Source organism: Schistocerca americana, chromosome 3 (assembly GCF_021461395.2).
Source record: "Schistocerca americana isolate TAMUIC-IGC-003095 chromosome 3, iqSchAmer2.1, whole genome shotgun sequence".
Classification (NCBI taxonomy): domain Eukaryota; kingdom Metazoa; phylum Arthropoda; class Insecta; order Orthoptera; family Acrididae; genus Schistocerca; species Schistocerca americana.
In genome coordinates, this window is record NC_060121.1 from 715,354,626 (window position 1) to 715,374,047 (window position 19,422).

At 40.9% G+C, this 19,422-nt stretch overlaps 1 protein-coding gene and 1 non-coding gene across 2 annotated transcripts in view; one reads left to right on the plus strand and one right to left on the minus strand.

Annotated features, from left to right (window-relative positions):
* The window catches only part of LOC124606339, a 372,408-nt gene that overhangs the window by 157,304 nt on the left and 195,682 nt on the right, over positions 1–19,422 (plus strand). The window lies entirely within an intron of this gene.
* Trnas-cga lies at positions 8,714–8,788 on the minus strand. The gene has a single exon. It is a non-coding gene; the product is annotated as a tRNA-Ser (tRNA).

The following is a 19,422-nucleotide window of genomic DNA, read 5'->3' on the forward strand; positions in this document are numbered from 1 at the left end:
AAGGAGCAGCCACTATCCTGGCAGAAGGTGCACTCTGATCCGGCTCACCCCTCCCCCCCCCCCCGCCCCCCCGCATCAGATAGCACACTGAATCTATTAGTAAAGTGCATGAGATTTGGCAGGAGCCTGCGTCCCCCATGCAGCCTTCGCTTTCAGGCTCGAGACTTAGACACAATCTGCCACCCACAGTGAGGTCAGGGTGGGCTGGCCAGCTCAGTCGTACCTGAGATCGGCTCAGTGACAGAGAAATGTGACACCGCCCCCCCCCCTCTCCCCCTACAGAGGCTGCCCCAGGCACCCGATGCCCGCTGCACCTCAAGGAGGCACTCTGGAGCTTGTTGACTGAGGCCAACAAAGCTTCCAGCTGCATTTGGACTGTGACCAACTCCTCCTGCATCCGCACACAACAGACACAGTCGCTATCCATCTAGCTAAAAACTGATTTACTATAAAAAACTAAAAGAAACCTCCTGCCACACAAGGTTAACAGCTACACTCTAGTTGGCAGAAAGGACACTCAATCAAGAAAATAAAAATTTATGGCAGGAGCGAGATCTGGTGCTTATTTTCGTGCTAGGTGCTATTAAGTGAATACTAAAGAATAAATCAGTAACCTACAGTAAACAGCTAGAGGCTATCTAGTGAATATTATGAACGAACTAAACAGTGACCTACGGTAAGTTGCACCTACTGATTATCCCTCGTATTTGTAATTTAAACAAGCGTTTACGTACACGTGAAAGTGACCTAATACAACTATAAAAACTGCTACCTTAAATGTACCGTGTCTAAATGACACTAATAAACGTAAACACTGGGTATTGTACACTGACAGATGCAGGTACAAAACAAAATCTTTAGCTAACAATAAGAGTTCAGAATGTAAAGCACAAATACGAATTCTACTTTATAGGAACCGATGGGCTTACAGTACACGATCACTAAAGCTCACAACAAGCTAAGGAATTTAAGCAGACGGCGAGGTGAGTTTTAGCTTTCTGCTAACTAAACCGTACGTGAGAAGGGCTCAGAAGTTGTATTGTAACACTGATTTACTCAGTTATTGTAGAGTAATACTAATTTACCACGTATTTTACGTTTGCTTAATTGTTAATGGTCGCAGGTTGCGCTAGTCAAACGTATACAAGTGAGGCTAGAAATCACTGTCAGTGTCACTATTCCTAATAAAACGTATGAAAACTGCTACCTTCAATGTATCGAGTCTAAATGACACTAATAAAGGCGAAAACTGAGTAATGTACACTAACTTAAACTGATTAACCCTCGTATTGATAATGTAAACAAACGTTTACGTTCACGCGATAAATAACCTAACAAAATGTATAAAAACTGCTACCTTCAGTGTATTGAGCCTAAATGACACTAATAATCGCAAATACTGAGTATTGTGCACTGAATTAATCCCGCGTATTTAACGTCAGTTGAGAATGTAAACAAACGTTTGCATACACCGGAACTGACCTAAATAGAAAGATCGCTTATCTTATCCAGACGCAAATAAAAACTGAAACCTTTACTTTATCACGTGTATCTGACACTAATGCACGTAAATACTATAGAATAGACAGAAAAAACGATTAAAAAATACTAGCTAAATTACTTGTAACGCAGCAAGCGAAAGGTGCTCGGAGCCGGCGTCAGGGCTGCCAACCTGCAATAATCCTATAAGGTAATTAAGATATCGGACAATAATTAAGGTACCGGACCACTGATCCGAAAATCTTCATCGTTCATGAATGCGCCATGGCATCCCTGGAACGAACGTTGAACAGAGGCAACTCGTAGAGGTTTCCATTAAAATAGTAGGTTGAGGTCTCCAAAAAAAAATCGCTTCCACTCTTTTTGTGTGTCGATAAATCTCGGAAAGCGACTCAGTCCCACTGCCCTTACAGGAAGAAGTAAAAATTTCATTTCTTACGACAGATCTGTTGGCATCTGGACACTAAGATGGTATGACAACTTACGTCCTTCCTTCCAGACTGGAGGTGCTTCTTTCCCCACTATCATTGTCATGCGCGATAGCCCCTTGTGGATCTCATTGCCTAACATACATAATCCAATTTCTATGGACGTAATTTCTGTACTGCAGATTCAGTTATGAGAAGTTGGTAGCCGGCCGAAGTGGCCGTGTGGTTAAAGGCGCTGCAGTCTGGAACTGCAAGACCGCTACGGTCGCAGGTTCGAATCCTGCCTCGGACATGGATGTTTGTGATGTCCTTAGGTTAGTTAGGTTTACCTACATCTAAGTTCTAGGGGACTAATGACGTCAGCAGTTGAGTCCCATAGTGCTCAGAGCCATTTGAACCATTTTTTGAGAAGTTGGTTATGTTACGTGGGAGGTGAACCTAGCATTGGACACCAGCCCTTGCTTTTCCAAAGCGGTGAGAGATGCTAGAAGTGACCATTGGCATTAAACAGGAATGATTTCCGACATATCATGCGTGTGTTCTTCTGGGCACTACAATAGGGAGTGCACGTCAGTGCACGTTCTGAGCTCCACCAATAGAATTTTGAGGAGGTGATACAGCCGCTGGTTACCGGCTTCCCTTTTCTTCGTAATCCTGTCCGTGTAATCTTTAGGCAACAATGACTCCCCTCTGCTTAAGTAACGAAGCGGCCGTTCAGTGCCTCGCGGGATTAGCCGAGCGGTCTCAGGCGCTGCAGTCATGGACTGTGTGGCTGGTCCCGGCGTAGGTTCGAGTCCTCCCTCGGGCATGGGTGTGTGTATTTGTCCTTAGCATAATTTAGGTTAAGTAGTGTATAAGATTAGGGACTGATGACCTTAGCAGTTAAGTCCCATAAGATTTCACACACATTTGAACATTTTTTTGGCCTTTCAGTGGTTTGAGCTTTGGCCTATTATGTTCAAACGCTTCATCCTCCCAGTACCACTTCTGGCATAAAAACCCCGAAAAGCGTGGATCTGAAACTAATACAGATCGTTTACGATTACCTTCGCCTGTTACCATTTTCGCATTTTCCCAACTACAATAGCCGTTTATTTTTAGATTGTACTTTCTATAAGCCACTAATCTGATTGAAATTTCGCCACGCTTTTCTGAGGTACGCCGTAGTTATGGGTGGTGAGGTTACTCACTTTCTCATCTTAATTACTTATTTTATTACTTTATTTTTATTTTATTATTTTATTTTATTACTTTAATTTATTTTATCACTTAAATACTTATTTTTAGATTTTACTTTCTATGAGCCACTAGTCTGACTGAAATTTCACCAGGCGTTTCTGAGGTACGACGTAGTTATGGGTGGTGAGGTACCTTACTTTCTCATCTTAATTACTTATGGTTCGTTAAGGAAACTTGTACACTCTTTTCGAATAGGCTAACAACGACCCGGGGATCTAATCACAGGACTTTATTCACTTTTCTCTTTTAAAATTCCTTATATCAAACGTCTTCGAGCCTCTCGTTGGCCATTATTATTTCTCGTTAATTAACCATATTTATATGGTAGTTTCTACGAGGGTAAGTCAAAAAGTAAACAGCTTGTTATGAAAGGAAATTTTTTTATTGGGGAAACAGGTTTCCAAGTAATACCCTTATTTCTGTAATCTCTCTGAACCGCTATTTCTTTCATTTCTTGACAAGATTTCTAATGGCGTCCAGGGACAAATATGTTGCACTGTGCACATGCACTCTTGCACCGACTCCACGTACGTTCTTCTCTGCCGACGGATACTTGGGTTCACGCAAGTACTCCTTCATCGGACATAATGGATAAAGTAGCACGGACTACACAACTGGTGGTGAAAACAAAGCTTTTTAGTGCAGCCAACCATATTCTCAACCATATGAGAAAGGACTGTTACCCTCGTTCGAAATCACACCTTTTGAAAGCTTTCCAAAGTTTTTGTTTTGGGTATCAGATTTTGCTTTATTCCATCTATCGGTGTACCTTTGTGAGTGTAATGAAACACAAATGAATCTTTCAGGTCCTAAAACAGTGTCACCAGCTGTAAATCAGAATTTTGGCCTTTGAAAATTTTTGCTACTGGCAAAGATGGATGTTTCTGCACCACGTTGTCTTGCTTACCGCCTGGTTCGTAATGATGGACCATCATATGATCAGTAGGTGCTAAGCGTCGGATAATGATTCCTCTCCCAGTTCAAAATACATTAAATGTGGTTTCGAAATTTCTAAACGTTCTTGTTAGTCAGCACAAATTTTTCAACACTTACATTCATTAACGACTGCATGTACTGAAAAGTAGTTTACTTTCAGTTCATGATTCTTCCCATTACTTTTAGCTCTACACTCAACAACAAGCATTCACTCAAACCGATAACTCTTCGTCGTAGACACTTACGCACGACTACTTTTAAAGCCAATTATGCACAAGTAAACAGCAGTGTCTGGAAAACCGAACATAGTTCGTCGTAGACACATACAAAAGACCACTTTTGAGGCTATTTACTTAGTCGTAAACTAAAGTATCTAGAACGATCAGTTGGACCTCGTCCCCGATAATCTTGAGGCCGTAAGTGACGAACAGGGAGAGCAGTTCCGCGAGAACATTTCCCAAAAATAGTACCCAAATATTGCCCCACTGCTGATGGTGCTTACGAAGGGAGGCTGTTGAGGCAAAGTATTGCTGAGCGTTTGTTACTTCATGTTAAGTTTCGTTTGTTCCACTTGAAAACAGAACGAAAGATAACCGACTATCGATGTGCCTCGGTAGAGCCCTAATCTCGATATCCTTAACTGGAAGCTCCTTAACGCGAAATGTACATTGGAGGCAGTAGATTCGTTCTGCAGTCTGCCTCCAATGCCAGTACTCTAAATTTTCTCAATAGAGCTCCTCGATAAGGATATCCCCTCCCTCCAGGGGTTCCCATTTGAGTTCCCGAAGCATCTCCGTGATACTTGCGTTTTGTTCGAACCTACCGGTAACGAACTTAGCAACCACCCTCTGAATTGCTTCGATGTCTTCCATTAGTCCGACCTCGTCCTACTCCCAAAGTGTCGAACAGTACACAACAATGGGTGGCACTAGTGTCCTATATGCAGTATCCTCTGCAGATGAACCAAGATTTCCTAAAGTTCTCCCACTACACCGAAGTCGACCACTCGTCTTTCCTACTGCAATCCTTACATGGACATTCCATTTCATATTGCTTAGCAATGTTAGGCACAGATATTTAATGTACGTGACTGCGTCAAGCAGCACACTTCTGATCTTGTCCTCGAAAGTCATGGGTTACTTTTTCGTATTCATCTACATTAGCCGGCCGCTGTGGCCGAGCAGTTCGAGGCGCCTCAGTCCGAAACCGCACTTCTGCTACGGCGCCGATTCGAATCCTTCATCAGGCATGGATGTGTGTGATATCCTTAAGTTAGTTAAGTTTCAGGAGTTCTAAGTCTAGGAGACTCATGACTTCAGATGTTATGTCCCATAGTGTTTAGAGCCATTTGAATCATCTGCATTACCTTACATTTTCCCACTGTTAGAACTTGCTGCAGTTCATCAGACCCACTCAAAATATTGTCTAAGGAGTCTTGAACCTTCCTACAGTCACTCAATCTTGACACCTTTCCGTACACCGCGCCATCATCGGCGAACAGCCGCCGAATGATGCTTAACTGGAGGTTTACCACCTTTTGGTTAAAAAAATCAATTTTTAGTTGCATTTTTGGGTCCACCCCTGAAACGGTTTTGTCGAATACGGAAGGAAAATGTTTTTTTTCGCGATTGAACAAAAGAATGCAACTTCCTGAAATCGGCCTTTTTCACTCACCAGTTTTTTTCCCGGAATTTCGACTTTGTAGCCCGGTAAAATTATGCTATGTGCTTGTCCTTGAATAAAACTCATAAAGTGATCAAGGAGCTTACGACGTACTATGGCTTGGCAATCTAACGGCATTCCAGTTAGGTGGTGAACAGATGAAGAAGGCAATTTGGGCAACGTATTTCCACAAGTGTTCGACGAATGACCACCCACAACACCAAAATTGTCCAGCTGGGGAAATTAGTTGGTGCAAGTGGCGCATTGCAGAGGCTACCGGACATCTGGATCAATATCAACACGAGCAGCCGCTCTCCTAAGTAGTTCAAAAAGAGATTCATCCGATCTACGAGGCTCTTTCGGATGACGAGTTATTATACCGGTGCTTGGGAGGCAACACACAAAATTCAAATGAAAGTTTGAACGCGTGTGTTTAGAATTTAACCCCTAAGCATTTGAATTCTGGTGCGAAGACTTTGGAGATGGCGACTTCCCTGACAGTGAGCAGCTTCAATGAAGGGTGTTCAGCTATTCTGAAGACCACGACAACGATGGACGTCACCTTGGAACTTTATTCGCCGCAGTTCGCCAAGCATTTGTACGACCACCGGATTCAAGCGGCCGAAAACCGCTTGTCACCGGCCGTACGAGCGGCTCTGGAGAAGCGCAGGATGGCCCAGATCGAGCAGAACGCCATCTGTGAGGAAGAGGAAGGTCTAGTTTATGGACCCGGAATAGCAGATTGAACGTAAGTTGCATAATATTGCATTTATTTGTAGTCAAAACTTCAAACGCGTTTGTCTCGAAATTGCCTTTTTTCCATCGCGCGGTCCGATAACTTCAAATCTAGTAAACCGATTGGCATGATTCTTTGTTTCCGACGACGTTAACTAAATGGTATAGGAGTTGTACCACATTTATTCGGATCCATCAACTATAAATATTTTTACTTGACTGACGAAGTCGAAAAATCGATAAACATAAAACCCTTTTTTTCTTCAAATGGCCGCCATTTTGTTTCCTACGGCCCAAATAACGTAAGTGAGGTACAGCTCCTAAAGAATCTCATATACTTCGCTAACGTCAACTCAATTTTGATTTCAGACCATCCGGCTGACCTGTGACATACCGCGCGTGGAGGTCTACATCGAAATTTTGTTTCGTTCCGACGGCACTTCCACCTTTGGTCTTCGAAATTTCCGGTCTAAAAATTTTCAGTTTGTAGAGGAAATATCAATAAACGTTTTGACCAAATTTAACACTGATATCTATAACACATCCCGAGAAAAAAATTCTCAAAGAACATGCTTTTTTCGGGCCAAAGGTAGTAATCCTCCCTTGACCTATCCGCCAGATCATTTATGTACAGGAAACACAACAGGAGTTTTATTACACTTTCCTGCGGTCCTCGAGACAATAATCTTGTCGCTGATGAATACTCACCGTCGATGGCAACATTCTGAATTCTATTACTTAAGAAGTCTTTGAGCCACTCACGTACTTGGGAAGATATTCCGTATGTTTGTACCTTTCTTAACAGTCGACAGTGTGGCTTCGTGTCAAATGCTTTACGGAAATCAAGGAATATGTAATCTGCCTGTTGTTCTGCATCCATGGTTCGCAGCATCTTAAGTGAGAAAAGAGCAAGCTGTGTTTCGTACAAGCGATGCTATAACCGTGCTGATCCGCGGGGAGACGCTCATCTCTCTCAAGAAAACTGAGTATATATTCAAGGATTCTGCAGCAAACCCAATGTAAATATATTGATCTAATTCTGGGGGTCCGTTAATTTAACTTTCTTCTATACAGCAGTCACCTGTGCAGTTTTTCTGTCACTTGGGACTTGGCGCTGGGCGAGGGACGCGCGATAAATGCAAGCTAAAACCAAATTGGGATTCCATCCCGTCCTGATGACTTAATTGTTTTCAACTCGTTCGATTGCACAGAAGTCTGTGCGATGATCAAACGACGTTTCTCCTGCGTGTAAGGTTTCTTAAACATGGAATTTAAAACTTCGTCTTCCGTTGTACTGTCTTCAACTACCACAACAAACTGGTCTACGAGCAACTGAATGGAAGCCTTAGACCCGTTTAGCAATCTTACGTAGGACCAGAATTTTTTTGTTAAAAAATGACGACATTCCTCCAGCTATATTAAGGTTTTCATTGGCAACTAGTTTAGATGTTGTTACATCATCATCTTCTGGCCCATACCTGTTGAGAGCAACCGTATGTGTCTAACACTAGTAGTCAGTGGTGAGATAGGCGTGTTCCATGCGGAAGCCACGTAGTAAGTGATATGAATTTAACTTCATATCAACTGCTACCGGCCCTCCGCATGCATTAGAACCAAATTTCTACATTACTGAAGTCAACTGCCATACAGGGCAAAAGGTGGGTGACACAAGGAAGTCTTCAGCTCACGTTTGAATATTTAAGATATTTCAGATCTTCTAGAATTCCTTAGATTAATGGAACCTTCAGATTTAAGGACTGTACTGTGACTGAGTAATATGATACTTGTACGAGTATTCCATCTTCAAGAATACTCTTGAAAATATGAACAACATTAGAACTTTCCAGAATGAGATTTTCACTCTGCAGCGGAGTGTGCGCTGATATGAAACTTCCTGGCAGATTAAAACTGTGTGCCCGACCGAGACTCGAACTCGGGACCTTTGCCTTTCGCGGGCAAGTGCTCTACCAACTGAGCTACCGAAGCACGACTCACTCCCGGTACTCACAGCTTTACTTCTGCCAGTACCTCGTCTCCTACCTTCCAAACTTTACAGAAGCTCTCCTGCGAACCTTGCAGAACTAGCACTCCTGAAAGAACGGATATTGCGGAGACATGGCTCAGCCACAGCCTGGGGAATGTTTTCAGAATGAGATTTTCACTCTGCAGCGGAGTGTGCGCTGATATGAAACTTCCTGGCAGATTAATACTGTGTGCCCGACCGAGACTCGAACTCGGGACCTTTGCCTTTCGCGGGCAAGCGCTCTACCAACTGAGCTACCGAAGCACGACTCACGCCCGGTACTCACAGCAGGAGAGCTTCTGTAAAGTTTGGAAGGTAGGAGACGAGGTACTGGCAGAAGTAAAGCTGTGAGTACCGTGCGTTAGTCGTGCTTCGGTAACTCAGTTGGTAGAGCACTTGCCCGCGAAAGGCAAAGGTCCCGAGTTCGAGTCTCGGTCGGGCACACAGTTTTAATCTGCCAGGAAGTTTCATATCAGCGCACACTCCGCTGCAGAGTGAAAATCTCATTCTGAAAACATTCCCCAGGCTGTGGCTGAGCCATGTCTCCGCAATATCCGTTCTTTCAGGAGTGGTTGTTCTGCAAGGTTCGCAGGAGAGCTTCTGTAAAGTTTGGAAGGTAGGAGACGAGGTACTGGCAGAAGTAAAGCTGTGAGTACCGGGAGTGAGTCGTGCTTCGGTAGCCCAGTTGGTAGAGCACTTGCCCGCGAAAGGCAAAGGTCCCGAGTTCGCGTCTCGGTCGGGCACACAGTTTTAATCTGCCAGGAAGTTTCAACATTAGAACTGGTTTACCTCTATTACCAATTGCTCTAGCTTCAAAATTCTGCGCACATTTACACACAAAGTAATAGTTGGCCTACAGAATATATTACAACTTCCTGGCTTATAACTGAAACATAGCCTGACTGCGATCAACACGTCACATGCTGAACGCTTCGTATATACGGGAAGTGACTGGAAGCCTTGCTAGTATCGATCTTTCATTACTCCTTTCCAGTATATGATTTGATTATGTACATACATGCAATCTTATTCAGTTTCCCAAGTAAGTGACTTTTATCTAGTACAAAGATCTGTATACTGTTTTGATGTCGCATGTGCGTCTTTGAATTTCGAAAATTAAATCACGAACTTCTTCCAAGACAGACTCTAGTACGACTTCATTTTATACTTAATGTCATACCCATAATACACTGAAGTGCCAAAGAAACTGATATAGGCATGCGTATTCAAATGCACAGATATGTAAACAGGCAGAAGACGGCGCATCGATCAGCAACTCCTATATGGGACATGTGTCTCGCACAGTTGTTAGATCCGTTACTGCTGATACAGTGGTAGGTTATCAAAATTTATGTGAGTTTGAACGGGGTGTTCTAGTCGGCGCACGATCGACGGGACACAGCATTAAGTGGGGTTTTTCCCGAACGACCATTTCACGAGTGTAACAGTGAATAACAGGCATCCGTTAAAACTTCAAATATCCGACATCGCAACTGCCGGAAAAACATCCTGAAAGAACGGGACCAACGACGTCTGAAGAGAATCGTTCGGCATGACAGAAGTGCAACCCTTCTGCAGATTGTTGCAGATTTCAGTGCTGGGCCATCAACAAGTGTGAGCGTGCTAATTATTCAACGAAACATCATCGATATGGGATTTCGGAGCCGCAGACCCAATCGTGTACGATTGATGACTGTACGACAGAAAGTTTTACGTCTCGCCAGGGCCCGTCAACATAAAAATTGGACTGTTGATGACAGGTAACATGTTGTCTGGTAGAGCGAGTCTCGTTTCAAATTGTATCAAGCGGATGGACGTGTAAGGGTATGGACACAACCTCATCAATCCGTGGACCCTGCGCATCAACAGGGGACTGTTCAAGCTAGTGGAGGCTCTGTAATGACATGAGGCGCTTGCAGGTGGATTGATATGGGACATCCGATACGTCTAGATACGATTCTGACAGAGGACATGTACGTATGCTTCCCATCTCATCACCTCCATCCATTCATGTCGATTGTGCATTCCTACGGACTTGGGCACTTCCACTGGCCACCAAATTCCCCAGACATGAACGTTACTGAGCATATCTGGGATGCCTTGCAACATGCTGTTCAGGTCTCCACTTCCTCGTACTCTTACGGATTTATGCACAGCCCTGCAGGATTCATGGTGTCAATTCCCTCCCTACATCGGATTAGCCTAGTCCATGCCACGTCGTGTTGCGGCACTTCTGCGTGCTCGGGGGGGGGGGGGGGGGGGGGGGACTCTCACGTTACTAGGCAGGTGTACCCGTTTCTATGGCGCTTCAGTGTATATCTTGAAATCCTTATATATTATAACACTGTATTTATGTACGCATATTTCACATCATCTCCTAAGCTAATGGACCTATTTCAGCCAAACTTGATACAATAGTCACTTACGTTTGGAAACGATCTCTTTGGGGGAAAGAACAACCTACGTACATTTAAAAGAAAAGATCTAGCCCACGACATGCCAGTGAAATTAGAACCCTCCGGTATTTGGGGACGAGAGCAATTACCAACTTGCAGCAAAGCTCACGCTTGATTTACGATGATCTGTGAAACTTTTTCTCACAGACAAACCCCACAAAATGCATTGAAGAAAAACTTTTATCATTTACTACATCACACACATCCATGCCCGAGGCAGGATTCAAACCTGCGTCCGTAGCGGTGGCGCGGTTCCAGGCTGTAGCGCCTAGAACCAAAAATGGTTCAAATGGCTCTGAGCACTATGCGACTCAACTTCTGATGTCATCAGTCGCCTAGAACTTAGAAGTAATTAAACCTAACTCACCTAAGGTCATCACACACATCCTTGCCCGAGGCAGGATTCGAACCTGCGACCGTAGCGGTCACGCTGTTACAAACTGAAGCGCCTAGAACCGCACCGCCTAGAACCGCTCGGGCACCCCGGCCGGCTGTTCGTTCTAGAGTTAGGACGTGTTTCATAGGCGATATGTTGCATGTGACACAAAGTTTCTTGTTGGAAAAGTCCCTTCATCGGATGACAAATATCACTCCCAAAGACACTGTCATAGGTTTCGTAGTGTCTATTGAAGTTTCTAATTAGCAATGGTGGTGCACAGAAAGCCATTCTCTTCCACGACATTAGATTGAAGTATTTGAGGGTTAACTTATTATGGTATGACTGAGTTCGGAATGTCTTCTAGCTACAACATGACCCTATCTACATTTGAACATATTTTTTGTTCCTAAACCTAAATTTAGCCATATGTTGTGTAATACATTAACAACAAGTTCCATATATCTTACCTTTTTATTTTTTTCTCGTTCTTAATTTGTATTATTTTCTTTTCCTCATTTGTAGTAAAAATTTGTACGTTTGTAAGTAGGCTGTTTAGGTTCTTATATTGGTAACGCCAAGTAGCGCTCTGAAAATCACTGACTGTGCTGTGTGCAGTCTGTGGCTGGTTTGCATTGTTGTTGGCTATTGTAGTGTTGGGCAGTTGGCTGTTAACAGCGCGTAGCGTTGCGCAGTTGGAGGTGAGCCGCCAGCGGTGGTGGATGTGAGGAGAGAGCTGGCGGAGTTTTCAAATTTGTAATACTGGATATCATGAACTGCTATATACATTATGACTTTTGAACACTATTGAGGTAAATACATTGTTTGTTGTCTATTAAAATCTTTCATTTGCTAACTATGCCAATCAGTAGTTAGTGCCTTCCGTAGTTTGAATCTTATATTTAGATGGCAGTAGTGGCGCTCGCTGTATTGCAGTAGGTCGAGTAACGAAGATTTTTGGTGAGGTAAGTGATTTGTGAAACGTATAGGTTAATGTTAATCAGGGCCATTCTTTTGTAGGGATTTTTGAAAGTCAGATTGCGTTGCGCTAAAAATATTGCGTGTCAGTTTAAGCACAGTCATGTACAATTGTTCTAAGGGGACGTTTCATATGTCGACCCTTAGCCGAGGATACCTCACCGGAATTTTCTGATTTTTTTATTGTAGTTTGTGTATTTAGTGTAGCTATTGTTTATTGCTAGCACGTAATTGTAGAGAGAATCTCCTTTGTAGTTGCAGTCATTCATTGTTGTACAGTAAAACTGTTGTGGCATGCATGTAGATTTGCACCAAGTATTTCGCATCTGCGCTTGCAATGAACTAGATATTATTTTCAGTGCTATGTTAATGTGTTCGCTTATTTTTGGTCTTCAAATTGTGTTTTTCTGTGTTATCGTGTGAAATATTGTGACAATAATGGCGTGTGAAAAACGTAACACTAGGCTCCAAAGTAAACTGAGAAATAATAGTGACGACGAGCGTAGCTTATCAGCACCACTGTGTAGTAAATTAACAGACATTCGAAGTAGTAATTTGGTAATTGTGCATAGGGAAATGGAGCGGGCGGGAAATAATGGTGTAGACAGTGAAACAGGTAGTGAACAGGGAAGCATTATCGATCGATCGGTCGGCAACAGCTCGCATCAGGAATCCGAAATGACAGAACACAATATTGCAAATACTGTAGACTTAGGTTTTGGGTCCTCACCGTTTTCTCAAATGAGTCAAGACACATTTTCTGCTTGTCAAAGTGTGAATGTTGCCGGTGAAAAAGCACTGCCGAAAAGCGTAGTGGAACATATTAAAGACACTAATGCATTGTTATTACAGCTAATGCAACAAATGGAACAAAATCAGAGACAAACACAGCAAAAGCTTCAAAAGTTATACGCAATGGAACAAAATCTTCAAAAGTTAGACACAATGGAAGAAAATCTTCAAAAGTTAGACACAATGGAACAACACCAGAGACAAACACAGCAACAGTTAGACGCAATGGCACAAAAGCTTCAAAAGTTAGACTCAGTGGAACATAAGCTTGAACAAACACGTGAAGATTTAACTACTGAGTTACATAACATTGAATCGAAATGTCAAAAAGTCTGTAATGATGTAAAAACACAAATTCGTGAGCATTTTCAACATATTTTTTCGCGGCATGAAAATGCATTACAGAATCACGAAGCAGCCATAAAAGGAACTGCAAACTATTGTTCATGAAAATCATGAGACCTTGCAAGCTAAAACTGAATTAGTTGCATCTACCGATTCGGTTACGCAACTTGCAAAAACTCAGGAAAACTTAAAGGACACAGTAGATACTCTGAAAATTGGTTCACAAAGACACATGGAGGAAATTAGTTCATTATCAGAGAAAGTAGTTGAACTTTCAGATCAGCTAAATATTTTATCTACTAAGGTAGATGATAATCTGAATGACACAAAACCATTAGTCTTTAATGACACAGAAGAGTGCCAACAAATTAGGAAATTCAAACAAAATTAGAATCAAATAAATACGCAACACCAAAGAGAAGTCTGGGAAGAACAAGATCAGCTGACACAGGTAATACAAGAATTACGTATTTCAGAGGACACTCGCGCCCCAATACGGGAAGAGGGACATAGAAATACGGAAAAGCCACAAAATAATAACACAGGGAATTTCGCAAATTATGAAAGAAATTGGCAAGGTTTACCGAATTTTGAAATGGAACCGCCGAAACGACGTAACAATGAGCGATATGCGACTCGCCGACATGATGACTTTGACTATAAGCTGTTCATTACTACACGTAAATTTAAAACATTTAAGAATTCTGGCAAAGACATTCATCCACAAGCGTGGCTCCATCAATTCTCTCATTGTTTTTCTCCCAACTGGTCATTAGAGCACAGATTAGAATTTATGTGTGGCTATTTAGAGAATGAACCAGCTGTAAGAATGTGATCGGTCATTCACGGTTGTCACAGCGAAGGAGAATTTTATCATGCCTTCCTCTCAGCATATTGGTCTCAAGCTACACTAGACCGAGTAAAACATGACATCATAATGATGAAACATTTCGAACAATCTGAATTTTCCAGTCTTGTGAAATATTTTGAAGACATGTTGCACAAGAATCAGTACCTGTAAAACCCATACAGCCCCTCAGAACTCATCCGCATTTGCTTAATGAAATTGCCTGAACATTTAAGAAATATTATTTTGGCAGGGCGACGCAAAGACGACATTGAAGCTTTTCAGGGACTCTTACAAGAATTAGAAATTGACACAGACAGTCGCAGGATGCGAAAACAGGAAAACAATCACTACAGGTCACATCCGTCACAATTCCGTGACGACAGAAACAATAACTGGACACAACAAGTCTATTCTCACAACGCAAATCGTGACCAAAACAGGCACCACCCATGTGACAACCACTGGCAGAGTAATATTAGTTACAGAGAAAGATCGCATTGTGTAGTAATGAACATGACAGAGATTACCATAGAAACAGACAATATGGGAACAAAAACAATTATTATCAAGGGAGACAGAATAACTTCAGACGCAACAGTTCAGCGCGCAGTTACGATTCCGGGAGAATTCTCCACCACATGACCGACAAACAAGAAACTATGTAAACTACCGACAAAACGACAGACCTGAATTCCATCAGAACTGGCGAGCTTCAAACAGGGCAGGGCCTTCTCGTCAAGGTGAATTTGTAGAAGTTAGACCTCCAAATCCCAATAACGACGGGCGCCAACAAAGAAACGACAATGACTCGCACCGCAGGCAGCCACGTACGCCGGCTGGCTCAGGGAAACATTACATAGACGCTAACCTTGAGAAAAATTTTAGCATTCTTTACCGATGTACCATATACCACATGATAATTGCGTTGAAGTTGAAACTCTGAGTACTAGGAAGAGTAAAGGTTTACACCACATTTCACATGTAAAACCATTTATAGAAAGATAATCTGCTTTTTTACTTTGTCTTTGCCATATAACCTTTCTCTTTACATTATTAGTATGCTTTGTCAGACTTAGAATCTATTAACATGCAACAATGTTTTGAAGTTCACTATCCAGTCTAGAACCTAGGGAACATATTTAGACAGTATTTACGAATACATTGTTATAGTGAACAGACGACACAGTGTTGTTATTTGTACATTCTTGCTTGCTATTTGCACGATTACATAACGACTATAAGGCTCACATACTTAGAACATTTACCAGTACTGCTAATGAGATTTTAATGCAACATTTTGGTTTACTTGAAAATACATTCTGGATTTAAAGTACTTTCTGTGAGATACCAGATGACACAGTGGTTAGGTTATGTGACAGCTACTCGATTTTATCACGACGCTACTAATGAGTGACCATTTACAATGTTCCTTTTGCAGTGTTTCTGTTTTATATCTGCACAGTTTTTCTGAATTATTCTGGAAAGTAAAACATGTTTTAGTAGTAACTTTTGTGGTATAGCTACAATGAGACAGCCTTTTCCGTAGCACAACAATACGTTACAGCACAGTACTTTCTTCATTGCGGCAATAAGCGTAATATCTGAGATATCTATACGCAAAGCATTTTACTTTTGTTTATCATGAGGTACGTACATTGGCTTCTGCAGAACTTAGCTTTCGGAGGACAGTAACTACGACACTTCCACAGAGATTATCTTACTGCAAGACGCACATTTAGTGCTACAGGACACGTATTTGAGTGATTAATTTTGCACTTAAATCATTTATTTTCAAAGACATTTGGAGGACAATGATACAAAGGTTTTCTGTAATACATTTCATTCCATTGCTATAATCTGTAACACCTGAGGGTATAATTACGTTAATCCTCAGGGGGGTGCATGCGTACATTGTGTACCATGTGTTTGGCAAGCACAAGGAGCCCTAGCTAGTATTTGCTTATACAACTTTACACATCGGTACCATATTTCTCTAACACACAAATTACACAGCTATCTGATCGTTTAACAGAGAAACAAACATTTTTTTACTACATCAGTGGCACATGTTTACGTAATTACACAGTTGAATAACTTCACACGAATGAAACTGTATTTGTCTGTACTTTATGAACTGTTCATATTTTTTCAGAGCCATTGTGATACTATGAGAGCTTTGAATGATGTATTTGGTATGAGATCATGATTATTAAAGTACGTTTGAGGTAGATGACACTTTTGAAATGACCAGAGAATTTTTTTAGGTTTTAAAGTATTCAGAAAGCTACGATTTTGAGATGTGATTGATCTGTTATGATGTTATTATTACGACGACGATGTGTATTATGCTGTTGAGGTATGTTTATGATCAATGAGATGATGCTACATGAGGAATTTGATTATGCTACGTATTTATTATGATGAAATATTGAAGAATGTCTACGAATATGTATATGTGTAAGAAGGTAAGGAATAATCAGTAGTGGTTAGGTAAGCTGATTTGTGAAAAAGGTTGTTGGAAACCAAGAATCGTACTTTAAGAGTTATGAAATGTATGTAAATGCGTGAATGTATCACAATGCCGACGAAAATTTTTTGGACACTGTTATATCAATAGGATTTTGTTTCTACAGATTTGTAACGCAAATTGTTGACCTGTGAAATATTTTTATATGAGACTGTCACTGTAGCGGAAACTGCTGTCGTAAATATTTCCATAAGAAAGTTAAGTGACCACCTGCACGTAATGCATCGTGGGCACCCAGCTGTGTCAGACGCCTGGAGAAAAAGCCATTAGTGTGTGCCTTTTCAGAGGCACAGGTAGAAAAAAAAGGGGAGGCCATTACCCTCGCTATTGACATTCCTTTGTAGAAAGCATCGCAAATATGACACGCTCAAACTTGAAAACATATGATTATACTGTGGAGCCCTTAATTTATGATATTTACTAAAATGCCTAGTGAAACGATGAGAAACATTTCACGGCTATTGTCTTGCTAGTTGAGAGAAATGCTATATGGCTTGTATTTATGTATTTATTTACCCATTTTGTTTAATATCAAGTTTCTAGCTGCAGCAGCATTGGTTAAAATAAAATTTAATAGATGCACTAATATAAATATTTTATGCCTACAGATCCAGTAAATGATTTTATGATCTATTCAAAAAAATGAAGGAGGATAAAAAGACATTTCCCTTCACAGGAATTGCATACGGAATTTTTTTGGTAGAATAACTTCTTGTGGTGCACCACATTAATTACACAGACATTAAGATGTGAATATACATTTCCCTTGTCTGCATTGTTGTCTTTAATGTAATATTTTTTTTTGCTTCAGCTATGTCATGTTTAGATATAAGTTATTGCATTTGCTGCTGCTGTTTGCCAGGCATAGTGCTACTAAATTTCACTTTGTATTACTCTGTTAAGCTAGTTTTACTACTGATTTATTTTTCTTGTTGCTGCACATTGGCTCATATTAGTTGTAATGTTGCATTGCTTGGTAATTTAGATTTATTGCAGCTTGCTTTGACAAGTTCCATTTTTTTCATTGCTGTTTGTATTCATTGTTTTATGCTGCTGCATTGCCTCCTCCCTTAGTTTAGCATCTGAGCGTAGTAGATTTAAGTTAGCTTAAGAGGGGGTAGACTATATAAGAGAATGAGTTGCGATGAATTGGAAGAAATGTATTGAGAAGTTTTACGAAAAAAGTACAGAAAGCAGGTATGGATAGGACTTTTGGAAATAATGAAGAATGAAGGGAGATCTCCGAGAAGTAAAGAAAGTTTTGTTTGCAAAATACTGCAGTAAAACAAACCCTTTCCTTTCCTTGTATTATTCCGCTATATGTTTGTGTACCCTTGTGTATTTATGTTCTTCCTGTATTTATATGTTTATCTGATAAGACTTATGTTGTACAATTTTTCTAATACTCAGCTACATGAACTATGATGAGGAAGACTGTTATTCTCAAATATAATTTGCATTAATAATTTGTTATTTACTTTGTAAAGATGTTTACACATTATTTATTCTGTTTTGTTTTATTGCTCATGTGTGAAGTTGATGTTTTAATAATTATTCTGATTTTTTATGTATTTACTTATGTCATAATTCCTGTAACACTGATGTATATGTTTATTTATATTCTATTGTAAAGCCTATACTACAAATGTTATCTGTATTGTTATGTTCTTTAATGATGTATTTTGTACCTTTGCAATTGTATTCTTATGTTATAAAATTGTAATTGACAGCAGTTCATCATATTATTAACTTGTAAGTTACATTTCGCTACGCACATTTCTGTTGGTCATAGTATATGGACAATATGTGAGAAGTAGGGACTGTTAGTGTTTGCACGTGCGTTAATAATTCAGCAAGGGACTGGATAACAGCATTGCTGGTTCTAAGGACAATTAGAAAAAAAAACTTTGTGAGTGCACAAGTGGTGGTTTATGGACTTACTATATTATCCGCAAGACTCTTCAATAGTGATTGTGCACCTGCACTGTCAAACAGATGGCTACTGGCCATCTCTACAAGCACTACAGTGGGTCTGCATCTTTGATGACCCACCAGTACCATTATTTCTACAAGGACTGCAGTGGGCCTGCACCTCTGGTGGCCCACCAATACCGTAATCTCTACCAGGACTACAGTGGGTCTGCTCTGTGATGACCTACCTACCAATATTCTTCAAAATGTCGAATGACTCTGCGGTGGGTTTGCTCTGTTGTGGCCCATTACCTGTCAGCATGTCAAGAGTCAGCACTGTATTTCCGTTGGAAGGACAACACTACTTCTTCAAGACTGCATGGAAATCCATTACTTCCGTGTGCATTGTCTTTTACTGCTCAGACTTTGAGAAAAGAAACGACAATTTTACTCCGATGAACGATCAGGACTGTCTTTATGAACTGTGAGAAAATTTTAGCTTTTGACCAACATTGTATCAATAAGTGTGAGCATATGATTTCTTTGTTATTGTAATTGTGAAAAAAATTTTAACAGATATGTATTGGCCAGTGCCCATAACAGTTTGTAAAATTTTTTGTAGGGAGCATGGGGGCTATGTAAGTAGGCTGTTTAGGTTGTTATA